This window comes from Myxine glutinosa, chromosome 2 (assembly GCF_964187855.1).
Source record: "Myxine glutinosa chromosome 2, kmMyxGlut1.1, whole genome shotgun sequence".
In the NCBI taxonomy this organism is placed as follows: domain Eukaryota; kingdom Metazoa; phylum Chordata; class Myxini; order Myxiniformes; family Myxinidae; genus Myxine; species Myxine glutinosa.
In genome coordinates this window covers 110,064,569-110,079,905 of record NC_136262.1, presented here as the reverse complement: position 1 = coordinate 110,079,905, position 15,337 = coordinate 110,064,569, and the positions used below count along the sequence as shown (strand labels likewise).

The window sequence follows — 15,337 nt, the reverse complement described above, 5'->3', positions numbered from 1 at the left end:
CAGGTATTCAAGCATCGCCATCTCATGTCATTCTCCGCCCCTGCACATGATCTTTTTTATTGCCATTAGCCCTGGCCTACCTAACTCTACCCTCTTAGTTTCAGGTTTGTGTGTTTGTTCCACTCCTCTTTCTCTCTCTCTCTCTCTTCCTGTTTGTTAATTCCATTGCTTATTGTGTTAAAGAGTTTCCATGCTGCCCTATTCTCAGTTCATACCCTTCATCACCTCACTATTCCATGAGTCTCGGTCTTAAAAACAAAGACAAACATTTGCTATTTCATTTCATCAGGATAATGATGTTAAGGGAGGGGCAGCGTCGGTACTTGTTTAGAAGATACCACACAGTCAGGCTCGGAGATAATCGGGTTTAGTGCGGACAACGAACAGCACCCACTCAGGATGGAGGCTCCACATCCAGATGCCCAAGAGCACCCCCTGTACGTACACATCAACATAAGAAGCAGTCCAGACTGGTGTGATCATCTCCTTCTCTCCCACATGTTATGCCATTACAAATGGACCGTTACACAAATTTAATGGGATTGTAATAAAAAAACGACCCGAGCACAAGCCAAACAATAGTAACAAATCGTTATGTGAAGCTCACAAGAAGGTCAGCCAACAGATGTAAATGTCACAGTCCGACACCACACCGGAAGTGCAGGACTGTATTATGGTTACTCATCCTAATCGGCTCGGACACCATACCGGAAGTGCAGGACTGTATTATGGTTGCTCATCCTAATCGGCTCGGAGACCATACCGGAAGTGCACGACTGTATTATGGTTACTCAACCTAATCGGCTCGTACACCATACCGGAAGTGCAGGACTGTATTATGGTTACTCATCCTAATCGGCTCGGACACCATACCGGAAGTGCAGGACTGTATTATGGTTGCTCATCCTAATCGGCTCGGACACCATACCGGAAGTGCAGGACTGTATTATGGTTACTCATCCTAATCGGCTCGGACACCATACCGGAAGTGCAGGACTGTATTATGGTTACTCATCCTAATCGGCTCGGACACCTTACCGGAAGTACAGGACTGTGTTATGGTTACTCATCCTAATCGGCTCGGACACCATACCGGAAGTGCAGGACTGTATTATGGTTACTCATCCTAATCGGCTCGGACACCTTACCGGAAGTACAGGACTGTGTTATGGTTACTCATCCTAATCGGCTCGGACACCATACCGGAAGTGCAGGACTGTATTATGGTTACTCATCCTAATTGGCTCGGACACCATACCGGAAGTGCAGGACTGTATTATGGTTACTCATCCTAATCGGCTCGGACACCATACCGGAAGTGCAGGACTGTATTATGGTTACTCATCCTAATCGGCTCGGACACCTTACCGGAAGTACAGGACTGTGTTATGGTTACTCATCCTAATCGGCTCGGACACCATACCGGAAGTGCAGGACTGTATTATGGTTACTCATCCTAATCGGCTAGGACACCTTACCGGAAGTACAGGACTGTATTATGGTTACTCATCCTAATCGGCTCGGACACCTTACTGGAAGTACAGGACTGTGTTATGGTTACTCATCCTAATCGGCTAGGACACCTTACCGGAAGTGCAGGACTGTATTATGGTTACTCATCCTAATCGGCTCGGACACCTTACTGGAAGTGCAGGACTGTATTATGGTTACTCATCCTAATCGGCTCGGACACCTTACTGGAAGTGCAGGACTGTATTATGGTTACTCATCCTAATCGGCTAGGACACCTTACCGGAAGTACAGGACTGTGTTATGGTTACTCATCCTAATCGGCTCGGACACCATACCGGAAGTGCAGGACTGTATTATGGTTACTCATCCTAATCGGCTAGGACACCTTACCGGAAGTACAGGACTGTATTATGGTTACTCATCCTAATCGGCTCGGACACCTTACCGGAAGTACAGGACTGTGTTATGGTTACTCATCCTAATCGGCTCGGACACCATACCGGAAGTGCAGGACTGTATTATGGTTACTCATCCTAATCGGCTAGGACACCTTACCGGAAGTACAGGACTGTATTATGGTTACTCATCCTAATCGGCTCGGACACCTTACTGGAAGTACAGGACTGTGTTATGGTTACTCATCCTAATCGGCTCGGACACCATACCGGAAGTGCAGGACTGTATTATGGTTACTCATCCTAATCGGCTCGGACACCTTACTGGAAGTGCAGGACTGTATTATGGTTACTCATCCTAATCGGCTAGGACACCTTACCGGAAGTACAGGTCTGTATTATGGTTTCTCATCATAATCGGCCAGATAAGCAGGCCTGCCTACACGATCAGACAAAGTATGGAGGCACAGACGAAGGTGATGATGTACACAAGGATTCACATGGGTCCCGGGGAAGGTCATTGGAGGCTTGATCACCGGTTGGGTCACTGGATGAAATGTCCACAGGTTTTTTTTTTTGTTTTTTTTGTTTTTGTTTTTGTATACAGAATCGAGGCTCGTGAAAGAGCTAACATTTATCACACAAACAAATCAAACAGACAAACAAACAAAGTATATAAAAAGGGGAGCGGTAGACAAGATGGGGAGAGAAGGGGAAGCACATAAACACAACATTTGAGAGCAGGGACATCGGGAATGTGTGGGTGGGAGAGGGCTTGGGGGGGGAGGCGGCGTGGGAAGGGGGTGGGGGGGGGGGGGGGGTGGGAGAAGTATAAAACACAAGGGCACCAAGGACTTCCAGGAAAGAAGTTGGTGTTTCCAAAAAGTGAATCTGGGGTGAAATTAGCGGGGGTAGAAAAGATCAAGGTTTTGGATGGGGGAAGATAAGAGATGGTGGTGAACAGCTGTTTTAAAGACCTGGAGGGAGGAGTGGGATTGAAGGAAGTGGGGGAGTTTGTTCCAGAGGCGGGAGAAAAGAGGAATGAAGGAGTGAAGGTGAGCAGAGAGTCTTGATTTTGGCAGTTTAACCATAAGAGGGTTGCAGGCAGATCTTGTGCGACCTGTAGGAATATTTGGGGGACAGCCCAGAGAGAGAGAGCTGGAGGAGCAAGGCCGGAGAGGAGTTGGTAGAAGACAGAAAGACCACCAACCTGCCTGCGGTGAGTAAGTGAAAGGCCCTCGGAGGTAGCTTCATCGCGGGAGATTCCAATGATTCTGAACGCTTTGGTTTCAACAGCGTGATGACGAGCTAGGTGTGAGGCAGGAGCACCAGCCCAGAGGGGACAGCAGTATTCCATTGAGCTGCGGATGAAAGCCTTGTATGTGGTGAGGAGCTCAGGTGTGCCAAGGAAAACTGGTGTCCCAAGGGTTAAGGGTGACATGGAGTTGACGGTACAGGCAGAGGTCACATGCAAATTGATACGACCTGGGGAGGCAGGTCGCGACAGTTCAGGATGGTACAGGGGGTAATAGCCAGGACACCTGGTCTTTCTTCATTTTAGTGCTGAAGGAACCAGTGAGTAGAGATTTTTCTGTTACATACCACGTGCACAGTGGTGCCAATTCTGGCGCGCATGGTACATCCACCAATGACAATCCACTACTGGACGGACACTTTAGGTAAGGTTGTTGTGTGATGCAACTGAAGGGCTGCCTGAGCTTTAGCAAGATTTGTCAGTCAGTCCACGACTCACGGGCCTGTGAGGGCCGGCCGAAACAAGCATCATCCAAGGGGGTCAACAAGGTAGCTGCATTCCTTAAAATACGCGCAAGGGCCTCGTCAATGCCACCAAAGGACCGAAGGCCTTTCAAAGGATGGCAGGAGCTTAGACTTGGGATACCCGAAGACCATATACCCTTTCTTGGATAGTTGTGGATTTTGGGCAGATGACAGTTTTTGAGACTGAGAGTCGAAGGTCGTATTTATCCAGGATACGAAGCACAGCGGACCAAGCCTTCAATAGTTCCTCAGGTGAATCTGCATGTCAGGTGAGGAAACTTTTGAAGATGATGATTCAGTTGACGCACATGGCTGGATAAACGAGGAGACATTCGCCGGTTATACATCTCTGCTGTGAAAATTAACCAGTATTTAAAATGAAATCAGAGTGCTGATGGACAAGTGGCCTCCGACTGCTTCGGATTTTGAGATGGCTTCTGTGGACGAGACTGTACCTTCTTATACAATGCTCTCGCTTTGATGACTGGGGCATAGAATCATCCACACTTCAGAGGACTATAATTGAAAGCTGATCTTCATCACCAAGGATATTGTTCATCTTTCATCCAAATGGAAGAAGCCACCTCCGAATCATTTAGCTCCTGGGGTGACTTTGAGGTACCTCACTGGGTCTTCAAATGTTATTTCCATCATGGATGGTTTTGGCCAACGCGTGTCACATTCAGTGGTTCTTGAATATGATACAGCACTTGCACCTCTACGGCTTGGATGGGGGATATTGTTCCTCAAGATTTCAAACCCAAAGTGCTGACCATTTCACCGAGGACATTTTGTTAGGACAAGAAACACTACAGAAGTCCAAACACAAACAGCAGCCGTATCTTGCCTTGGATCTTGCCATGTCTTTGTCAAAGTTGCCAGAAGTGCGTCTGCAAGCCAATCAGGGTTGGACGGGATTTAATACCTTACTCCAATAACAAATTACTCCCATTTCCAGAGCTGTATACCAACCAGTCATAGATGCTAGTCCTACTCAAATATCTATTGTTTACCCCCTCCTGTTACATAGCGTGCCCATTGCAGACAGTCTGCAAAAGGATTCCATCGTGGTTGTAATGGATCAAGCTATTAACTCGATGGCTCAGGTGATACATTGGTAGAATTCAGTCTTTCGTCAGCGTGTAGTCTTGAGACTTGGAGATTTCCATGTGACAACGGCCTTTCCCACCTGCATTGGCAAGCAATTCCAGCAATTGGGGATGGAAGATGTACTGATAGAAGCAGAAACTGATAGAATCAATGAAAGGAGTGATTTCCGGCCGCCATTATAACAGGTGTCGTGAGCATGCTCAAGTTGGTCTATGAGTCCCTTTGCAATGACTGCCTTGGAGGGCCTTGCCGCAATATTGCAGTCCCAAAGACCAGGAGCAGGCAATGAACGTTATTATGGAGGTCAGCAAGGTGGGTCCATCTCCTTCGTTCTGTGAGGTCGTGATGGACCCCAGTGTAGCCAGCACCAGACAAGTATAAGACATTCATCACCCAGGATGGGAGAACGAGACCATTCCTTGAATTTGGGAAGTCATACAGAACCCTCCTTCTCTTTGTGAGAGCATTGAGGGAGGGTAAGTAGCTGTTTCACCTGTCGGCAGTCAAGTCAATGGCTCAATGCTTATTTACCGACGATAGAGTGAAATTACTCACGGTATCTGTCTGCATATGTTAGTGAACTGGAGAAGCTGCCTGCGACACACAGACAATCAGATGATGCATTCATTGCCGATGACTTTGTGTTCCAAAGGCAGTCGAACTACGGCTTCAGTCACATAGCGTGCGACATGACCATAGGCCTCAAAACACTTAACAGGGACTCAAAGACTAAAGGAGCAATGGCAGATATTGCTCTAAGCAAGGGATCGGCCAATCAATGCGTACTCTCGCAGCGAGTTGTTAGGGTTCGCAAAGGCCTGTCGGACAATGTCTGGATGAGATGACAGTTTGAGGTCAATGAAGGACCTTGATGAAACATACGGGAAGAGGACATTATTCTTGCCGTTATGGGTATGGTCTAAGGTCTGGTTGATCCAATTTCATATGGTTGAGATGAATTGGACATCTTGCATAGGCTACTTGTGTCCAATGACATCAAGACTCATCTACTGCAGGCACCAACGATCGGCTAGGAAGCTTCCGGAACATTTTTCAATGAAAGATTCCAGACTGGAGGAACTGTTATATGGAACGAGATGATCAAAATCAAGAAATTGAAAATGTTTGCTGTGAGAATGAAGAACCCTTGGTGACGAGGCTCAAGTCAAACACCTTCACACTCACATGTAGCGGTCCCCTCTTTGGATAACTATTGATTGTTGGCAAGACGAGGGAAATCGACTAGCATCAGATGTTATCCCACGTGCATAGTACAGTACCTGCATAACTTGGTACAACTGATTGTCTGACAACTATCAGGACGCCTCTTTGTGGTGATTGTACCCCCAAGCGCAAGTCAGTGGCCAAATCTCCCCCATTCTTCCCTGCTGCCCGGAATTTTCAGGGCAATCTGGTCATGGTCTCTCTCTCTCTCTCTCTCTCTCTCTCTCTCTCCCTCTCTCTCTCTCTCTCTCTCTCTAACTCTGCCATGGCCCTGACTACGTGAAAGCGGGGGTACACCATCCTGGATGTGGGGAATCTCTGGGTTGCTCCTGCGAGATTGATCGGCTGTGTCCATGCTGTGGGCTTGTTCGAGAGAACTGTTCGGGGCTATATAACAACAACAACTGATTTGTTGGATGTGAAGACTGACTAAGCCACATTGATGAATGCCTTGGAAGGTGAAATCCCACCTGTACATGTGGATGGTGTACCGTACAATTCAGCTTTGATGATGGATGGTATGGTGGTGTTGAAAACACTTCAGAATGTTCCCTCTACATTTGTAGGTTCAGACAAATCATCTTCTGGGAAAGGTCTTTCAATACGCGACTTTTGAAATGATGTAATAAGCCAAAGATTGCCCAGAGCGCATGCGCAGAAATCCCCAGGAACCAAGTAAATTGAGGCAGCCGAAACATATTTCATGCCTTGCAGATAGGGATTATCGAATCAAACAACTAAAAAACTTTTAAAGAAGCCAAAGGTACTTGTAAGCATACCTGTGAGAAAGGCTGTGCCTCTGCACAACGAAACAGCTGGAGAACTTCCTGATCAACATGAGCTCTATTGAGAAGTAAGCCGGGGTGCACGCAGGTCTACTTTGCTGTAGATTGCCACCTTGTCATCAACTTTAAGAATTGTGAGCATCTTAGACGTGCATTGTCAGGAATTCAGGTACCAACTATTAACAGGCCTGATCAGAAGACCCCGAAACTGTTGAAGAGGTTTATCTCAACTGGCAAGAACAAGGAGTCCCTCATCAAATTCTTATTCATGTGGTGCAGCAGCACACTTCTTGAACGAGATCTGTCATGGGGAAAAGTGAACCTCATTTCAGCTGGATGAAAATGGTTGTGGGCGTCACGGAAGTACCAGCATTACATTGTAACAGTACCAGCGGAAGTACCAGGAAGAGGCCGACACTAGACTTGTCGCATGCAAAGCATCATTCATCACAGTACTCAGACAATGGAACCAAAAGCCCGAACATGGATGTATTTGGTCCTGGCTGTCACAATCTTGTATGAGATCCCAAGTACCCTTCATTTCATGACCAGGATCGGTATGACCACTAGATTGTCAATGCAAGTACGATTTTGAAGTGGTACGTAATCAAATAAGCCAGGGCATCCTATAGAGTTACCTGTTGTCGCTGGATGTGACAGTGTTAGCGCTTCCAAGGGGAAAGGAAAAGTGATGGCCTTGTGACTTATTTTGGAGTCAACTAACACCTGCCAGATTTTCTGATACCTTGGCATTCACTGGAGTTGACGAGGCATGCCATACCTTGTGAGCAACAGGTATATCTCCGGTGTCTGGACAACCCTATTGGTGTCCCAAACCCTGTTGATCATTCATGGAAATCGGACAATGAAACCCGAATGATTCATTGGATGTCCTAAACCTTGGCCCCACTGAGTATCCTGCCAAATGTGTGTGTCATAAATGCTTGCAAATGAAGCAGGTCTACCCTGCACATACCTTGGCAGGTGCGACGACTGTTTTCCTAGAGTTAAGCACAGTTGAACATCGATAATGATCATTCAGGAGATGGATCGGGTGACGAGGGTTGAATGCAAGTGCCTTTTCAAACTTTCATCGATGTTCTCGATATCTTTATACCGAATTTGATGACATCATAGGTAATTTTTGTATAGTCCAATAATTATTGGAGGTGCATTTTTTCCATTCTTTTTTTCAATTCAGCGTACCTGAATTCGGTGAAGTCAGTGTTTTCCAGGAGGGAAAATAACATCCGTGTCCCTGGATTGGATATCGATGTTGAGATGCAGTGGGCAAATTTTATGACGTCATCTCTAGTGTGTGATCCAATCGGTGGTTACATTGCATTTTTGGATTCAGCACACTCTAGTATGATGTAATAAACATAATTTCCAGATTGCTTAAAAAAATTAGGCATGAAATTAATTTTAGAGCCCCATCCAGATTCTGCCTCACAGCTGATCAATGAAGGAAGCAGACATATCGTTTTTGGAACATACCATATTTGGAACATACCATTTTTGGAACATCCCATTTTTGGAACATACCATTTTTGGAACATATCATTTTTGGAACATACCATTTTTGGAACATATCATTTTTGGAACACGGACCACCATTTTTGGAACATATCATTTTTGGAACATACCATATTTGGAACATACCATTTTTGGAACATACCATTTTTGGAACATACCATTTTTGGAACATATCATTTTTGGAACATACCATTTTTGGAACATACCATTTTTGGAACATATCATTTTTGGAACACGGACCACCATTTTTGGAACATATCATTTTTGGAACATACCATATTTGGAACATATCATTTTTGGAACATACCATTTTTGGAACATACCATTTTTGGAACATATCATTTTTGGAACACGGACCACCATTTTTGGAACATATCATTTTTGGAACATACCATATTTGGAACATACCATTTTTGGAACATACCATTTTTGGAACATCATTTTTGGAACACCATTTTTGGAACATATCATTTTTGGACGTTACCATTTTTGGAACATACCATTTTTGGAACATATCATTTTTGGAACATACTATTTTTGAAATATTTGGTGTGATTCAACCAAAGGGTTCAAACAAACAGACTCAGTGCAGATGCTGTAACCACGACACCACCACCTAGTACTTGGAGGCTTCTTCTTCGTTCGAATTCAGAACAAGTTTGCGGGGTGGCATTATTGGCTGGGTGCATGGCTGTGCCGCTGATGTAGTGCCCCCTGCTGGTTAGGGGAGGAATTTGTAATTTGTTTCAGGGTGCTGGCGAGAGCTCGCCTACTCTTCACGAAGAACACCATGGGATCTTCAACGTGCACCAACGAATGCTGGAAGACAGAACGCCCGTTTAACATCCAGCAGAGGGACAACACACACACATGATGAATTACCTGGATGACAGTTTATACCTTGGTTGGGATTTAAACCCAGGTTAGACAGCTTAGAGGTGAGTGTGCGTACCTCTAGTGTAGGCCATCCTGCCAGCCCTGTACATGGGGGCATGAATGTGAAAGTCTGTGTTCACGAAAGTAGACTTTCGTGAAAGTATTCCCAGGTGGAACCAATATCAGGTGCTGTGTGACATGGTCACCCAATCATTTTGAGAGAGAGCAGATTTCCTGCAATCCCTGCCAGTTGGCCTGTGCGAACAGCCATAATCTGCGTGGTCGAGATTGCTCCCTTGCAGTTGCCAAGGAGATATGGTGGGTCTTCGACAAGATGGCCGCAAACTTTCAATCAAGGAAGTGGGAAGATACAGTTTGTAACACTGAAGAGGAGGACGAGGCAATGGAGGGGTGCGCTGGGATGGGAGGGGTACCTGGTAACACGGAAAGAGGTGGGCTCAAGTAGGGTTCATGAGGGTATAAAATATCATGGGCATGGATGGGGATGACCTGAGATGGTTGTGAACATCTGTTTTTATTACCTCTGCCACCAAAGGTGGATGGAGGTTATGTTTTCACCCCTGTCTGTTTGTCCGTTTGTTTGTTTGTCTGTGAACAAAAGATCTCAAAAGGTTGTGGACGGATTCGGACGAAATTTGGCGGAGATGTAGCGTATGTGACAAGGACGAAATGATTCAATTTTGGTGAAGGTCCGGATTCGGATCCGGCTACTAGAATTTTTAAAGTGATTCTTCACCATTGAGTGATATAGCCAGCCAGGTGGAGGTATGCTCTCTACTGAGTGCTGTTCTAGTTGTAACTGTGGGAATCTATCTGTGTCCAAAAAATGGTCACAGGAGGAATGGTCCATGAGCTGAGAAGCACTCACTCTGGATTTTGTGCGATAAATGGACGTCTCGGATGGAATTCCCGGACATAAACAAATTGAAATAACTACAAGATTAAATATAAATAAATAACTTCTACACCGGTATGTAAACAAATAAATAAATTAATATGTCATTGTCAAATCCGCAATTTTCAGAATTACTCGAAATAATCCACGATTTAACGGACACATAAAAGGCTGTTCAGGTCGAAATGGCAATTTGAATCCAATTTATCACCAAGGTCATGAAGTATACCTGTCCGGGAGGAATAATGGGTTTCAGGTAAAAATCAGTAAGTAGGGCCTACCTGTTGGGGAGGAACAAGGGGTTTGAAGTGAAATCAATCTGGGAATTGATACTTATAGTAGATGAGATGTGTATAGCATAGGTGTGCACAAGTTGACACACCTGTGTGAGCTGTTTTAAGTGCATGGAACGTGACGTCAGTTGATGGATATGACGTATGAATGAAGTTCAGGCCGCACGTGAGGGTTTTTTTTTTTTGGACGGTACAGGGTGTTGTAGGTTAGAATCCAGCCGAGAGCCGCGGTGTTGTGGGCGGTAGGAACGGGAATGTGGCTTCGGTGAGCAGGAAAGAGGGAGAGAAGGGAGCGGGAGGGAGAGCGAGTGCGGAGCAGGCGCGGTGAGGCCGACGGGGAGTGCAGAGTTGGCGGCGCGCCCGGGATTTCCACTGCGAGGCCGGCACGGTGCCCGAGGAAGCTGGGCGTTTCCCCCCGCCCCCCCTCCCCAAAATCGCCGGAATCCCCATCGCGGAAATCGGGACGTCGGCCTACAAAGTCGCCCCTCCCGCTCCCTCACCCCAACCCCACCCGTGAGCGAGGCCGACCGCCACCCCTGGAACTCCAGGCAGCTCCGCAGACGCACGCGCGGCGGACCGAGCTTCCCCGCCCGCCCCGACCGAGCTTCGTCCATCCCCCTCGGTAAAACCGCTCGCGGGGATCGAGCCGCGGAAAGTACGCGCGGCGTGCGGGGCCGCGTACGTAGGGTGCGCGAGCTGTGAGTACCGGGACGAGCCGTCAGCTGTTCGTGCTGCTGCTGATCGTGGTGGGTTCGTGCGGGAGTGTACGACCGTTGCGGTGTTGGTGTTCAGTGTTGGTATTAAGAGAGCCGCGAGAGGTGCATCGCGCGCGCGCTCCGTCGTTGATCCCGCGCGCGCTCCGGGCTCACGCTGCACCTGCGCGCGCGCTGCTCCGACTTCGAGGATCAAATCGTGACGACAAAATTATGTAAAGCGTATTCCAGCTTTCATTGGGGGAAAAACAATCATTTCGATGTTCCATTTATGCTCGACGATATCAATCGTGTCCGCGCGTATTTCCTTAGGGGAAGTTGCACGACATTGTGTGTTAATGTCACAAATGAGCGGTGAACGAGTCTACCTGTCGAGATGCGTACAACAAGGTTGCAGTCACGTGATGTGTTCGTTTGTGCCCACTCGGTGTGCAGGTACAGCAGACTGTATGCGTCCAGCTCCACACTGATCGATCGAGTGCTGCGCACATTACGGGGATCTTTTCTGACGTCACGCTCCTCGAAGGTACGTCATCTGCTCCGGCACCCACCCGGTGCGGTCACTACACGCACCTCTGGGTCTTCACCCAACGACCCAACATCACTGTACCGGACCGAGGGGCTCGACCATTCCATATCGAAACCAGAGGGGCACTCAATAGAGCGCATAGAATAGCTACCTGCGCCAAGCTGAATTGTTTACGTTTTATATCCACTGATAGACCGGATCTGGATTCGGACCTGAAACAAAATTGAATCGCTCGTTCTTCACACCAAACCAACTCATTCACCAAGTTTCGTCTGAATCCGAACATAACTTTTTGAGATATTATGCTACATATCGATTTTAGCCCTATCACTTAATTATTGGTGAAGAATCACTTAAAACATTATCTGATCCGGATTCGAATCTTCACCAAAATCGAATCAATTCTTCCTTGTCACAAACCCAAACTGTCCACCAACTTTCCTCTGAATTTGTCCACAACTTTTTGAGATATCGTGCTGTTTATCGTGTTTTTCACCATCTCTCTCAATTGTGAAAAATCACTTTAAAAACACTCAGATCCAGATTAGAATCTTCACCAAAATCTAATCAATTCTTCCTTGTCACAAACCCAAACTGTCCACCAAGTTTACTCTGAATCTGTCCAACTTTTTGAGATATCGTGCTGTATATGTGTTTTTGCCTTATAAATCAAGAGTGAAGAATAACTTAAAATTCTCATATCCAAATCCGGATACGAATCTTCACCAAAATCGAATCAATTCTTCCTTGTCACAAACCCAAACTGTCCACCAAGTTTACTCTGAATCTGTCCACAACTTTTTGAGATATCGTGCTGTATATCGGCTTTTGCCTCATAAATCAATAGTGAAGAATCTCTTAAAAATACTCAGATCTGGATTCGAATCTTCACCAAAATCGAATCAATTCTTCCTTGTCACAAACCCAACCTGTCCACCAAGTTTACTCTGAATCTGTCCACAACTTTTTGAGATATCGTGCTGTATATCGGCTTTTGCCTCATAAATCAATAGTGAAGAATCTCTTAAAAATACTCAGATCTGGATTCGAATCTTCACCAAAATCGAATCAATTCTTCCTTGTCACAAACCCAAACTGTCCACCAAGTTTACTCTGAATCTGTCCACAACTTTTTGAGATATCGTGCTGTATATCGGCTTTTGCCTCATAAATCAATAGTGAAGAATCTCTTAAAAATACTCAGATCTGGATTCGAATCTTCACCAAAATCGAATCAATTCTTCCTTGTCACAAACCCAACCTGTCCACCAAGTTTACTCTGAATCTGTCCACAACTTTTTGAGATATCGTGCTGTATATCGGTTTTTGCCTCATAAATCAATAGTGAAGAATAACTTAAAATTCTCAGATCCAAATCCGGATACGAATCTTCACCAAAATCGAATCAATTCTTCCTTTTCACACACCCAAACTGTCCACCAAGTTTACTCTGAATCTGTCCACAACTTTTTGAGATATCGTGCTGTATATCGGTTTTTGCCTCATAAATCAATAGTGAAGAATAACTTAAAATTCTCAGATCCAAATCCGGATACGAATCTTCACCAAAATCGAATCAATTCTTCCTTTTCACACACCCAAACTGTCCACCAAGTTTACTCTGAATCTGTCCCACAACTTTTTGAGATATCGTGCTGTATATCGGTTTTTCACCCTCTCTCTCAATGGTGAAGAATCCTGAACCCTGAACACCAATTCTCAGATCCAGATCCAAATCTTCACCAAAATCGAATGATTTCTTCCGTGTCACATACCCATCATCCCTAGCGAATTTCGTTTGAATCCGTCCACAACCTTTTGAGATATTTTTGTCATAAACAAACAAATGAAAAATCACTCATAGAGCGACATTTGGCAAAACAGAACAGAGTAGAATGGCACTCAGAGCATCCTTTTGACCTCAAAAATAATTAGTGGCTGAATTCAGTGACCTGACATGCAAATCGTCTTCAAAGTTTAAGTTAATCTGATGAAAATTGAGGATTTTAAAAATTTGAAATTGTTGTTGACCTTTGGCTTATGTTTACCTTTGGCCTATGCCGATTTCAAACATAGTTGGTGGTTGAATTCAGTTAGCTGATATGAAAATCCTATTCAAATTTCAACTCAATCGGATGAAAATTGAGGATATTAGAAATTAGAAAAAAAGTGGTTGACCTTTGGCCGATGTTGCCTTTTGGCCTATGTTGATTTCCAAAATACTTGGTGGTTGAATTCACTTAGCTGATATGTAAGCCCTATTCAAATTTCAAGTCAATCGGATGAAAATTGAGGATTTTAAAAATTTGAAATTGTTGTTGACCTTTGGCTTATGTTTACCTTTGGCCTATGCCGATTTCAAACATAGTTGGTGGTTGAATTCAGTTAGCTGATATGAAAATCCTATTCAAATTTCAACTCAATCGGATGAAAATTGAGGATTTTAGAAATTTGAAAAAAGTGGTTGACCTTTGGCCTATGTTGACCTTTTGACCTAAAAATATATAGGATTTTGTCGGACCACGAACTCCACCATTTGGTGAAGTTTCGTGAAGATCGGTTTAAAATTGTGACCTGCAGGCAAGTATAAGTGAGCAGACAGACAAACAAACACACAAACAAACACACACACAAACCGGAGTGATCAACATACTTGTCAAACTTTATTTTTTTGCCAAGTAATAAAGAAACAAACAGATCGACGGGGGGGAAAATATAACCAGTCCGCCATCTACCTTCGGATTCGGAGGTAATAATACATCAATAATAAAATACAATAATATAATGATATAATTATACATAATCACTCGGAATATTAAAATAATATACTTTGGATTGGGATCATAAGTTAGTATTCCCTTATTAAGTTCTACGGAGACATAGCTAGTGCATCTTAGCGGACTGTTAGGAGGAGCGATCATTCCCCAAATGCTCAACACCAATCCCGGTGTTGGAAGTCACTCCTTTACCATTCCCTGAATCCTCATCACCAATACAGGCATTGCATGTCACTCCTTTATCATTCCCTGAATTTTCATCACCAATACCAGTGTTGGAAGTCGCTCCTTTGTTCCAATGTCACATGTGATGCTGTTGAAGTTGAAGAATTGCCAACTGTTGGAATTGGGAGGTCATCGGGGCAAAAGGATCCACGACTCCATAACTTCTGCAACTGCGTAATTCCCTGTTATTATTACATTCCTGTTGTAAGAAAGTAAAGTAGAGATCTCTGAGCATCGTTGAACCCAACTTTGTAATTTTGAATATATTCAGCATCTTGGTCAGGAATGGGGTCTGCGTGTTACTTCAGAGTTCCGTTACTCACCGTTAAGCTGTTTTGTTTGGGTTCAAACCCCCAATTGTCAAGATAGGATATCCAGCAAGTGAACTTTAATGCTTCGATGACACCCTTCGGTCCACCCCATCTGCTAACTCTTACTTTTTGATTTTAGAGACCCTCTTATTCCTTTGGAAAAAAGCAGGCCAAAATACAAATTGATGCAACTAGGTTTAAGGGCTGCTTCGATAGCTCCCTACGATGGAGTAGCAACCTACCAAGGGGTCATCGTATCGACTATGGAAATTCTCATGACGTGATGTGGCATCCGTGATTCCGTGGTTCGAACGTTTCCAAAAAAAAAAAAAACTTCGCCTTTTTGTGTTAAAATACCTCTTAACGATCTCCACTTACTCCATGCTACTCTTATC

General features: G+C 44.8%; 1 protein-coding gene across 3 annotated transcripts in view; it reads left to right on the top strand.

The window, feature by feature from the left end:
* Positions 1-15,337, top strand: part of LOC137414419 (nuclear factor of activated T-cells, cytoplasmic 3) — a 323,497-nt gene that overhangs the window by 135,612 nt on the left and 172,548 nt on the right. Inside the window, exons 1-2 of one of the 3 annotated variants that reach the window (XM_068099948.2) lie at positions 10,884-11,009; positions 11,536-11,626. The gene's annotated coding sequence lies outside the window, so the exon portion shown is untranslated. Of the gene's footprint in view, positions 1-10,883; positions 11,134-11,535; positions 11,627-15,337 lie in introns of those variants that run through there. The other 2 variants (XM_068099947.2, XM_078771398.1) reach the window with 2 other exon arrangements.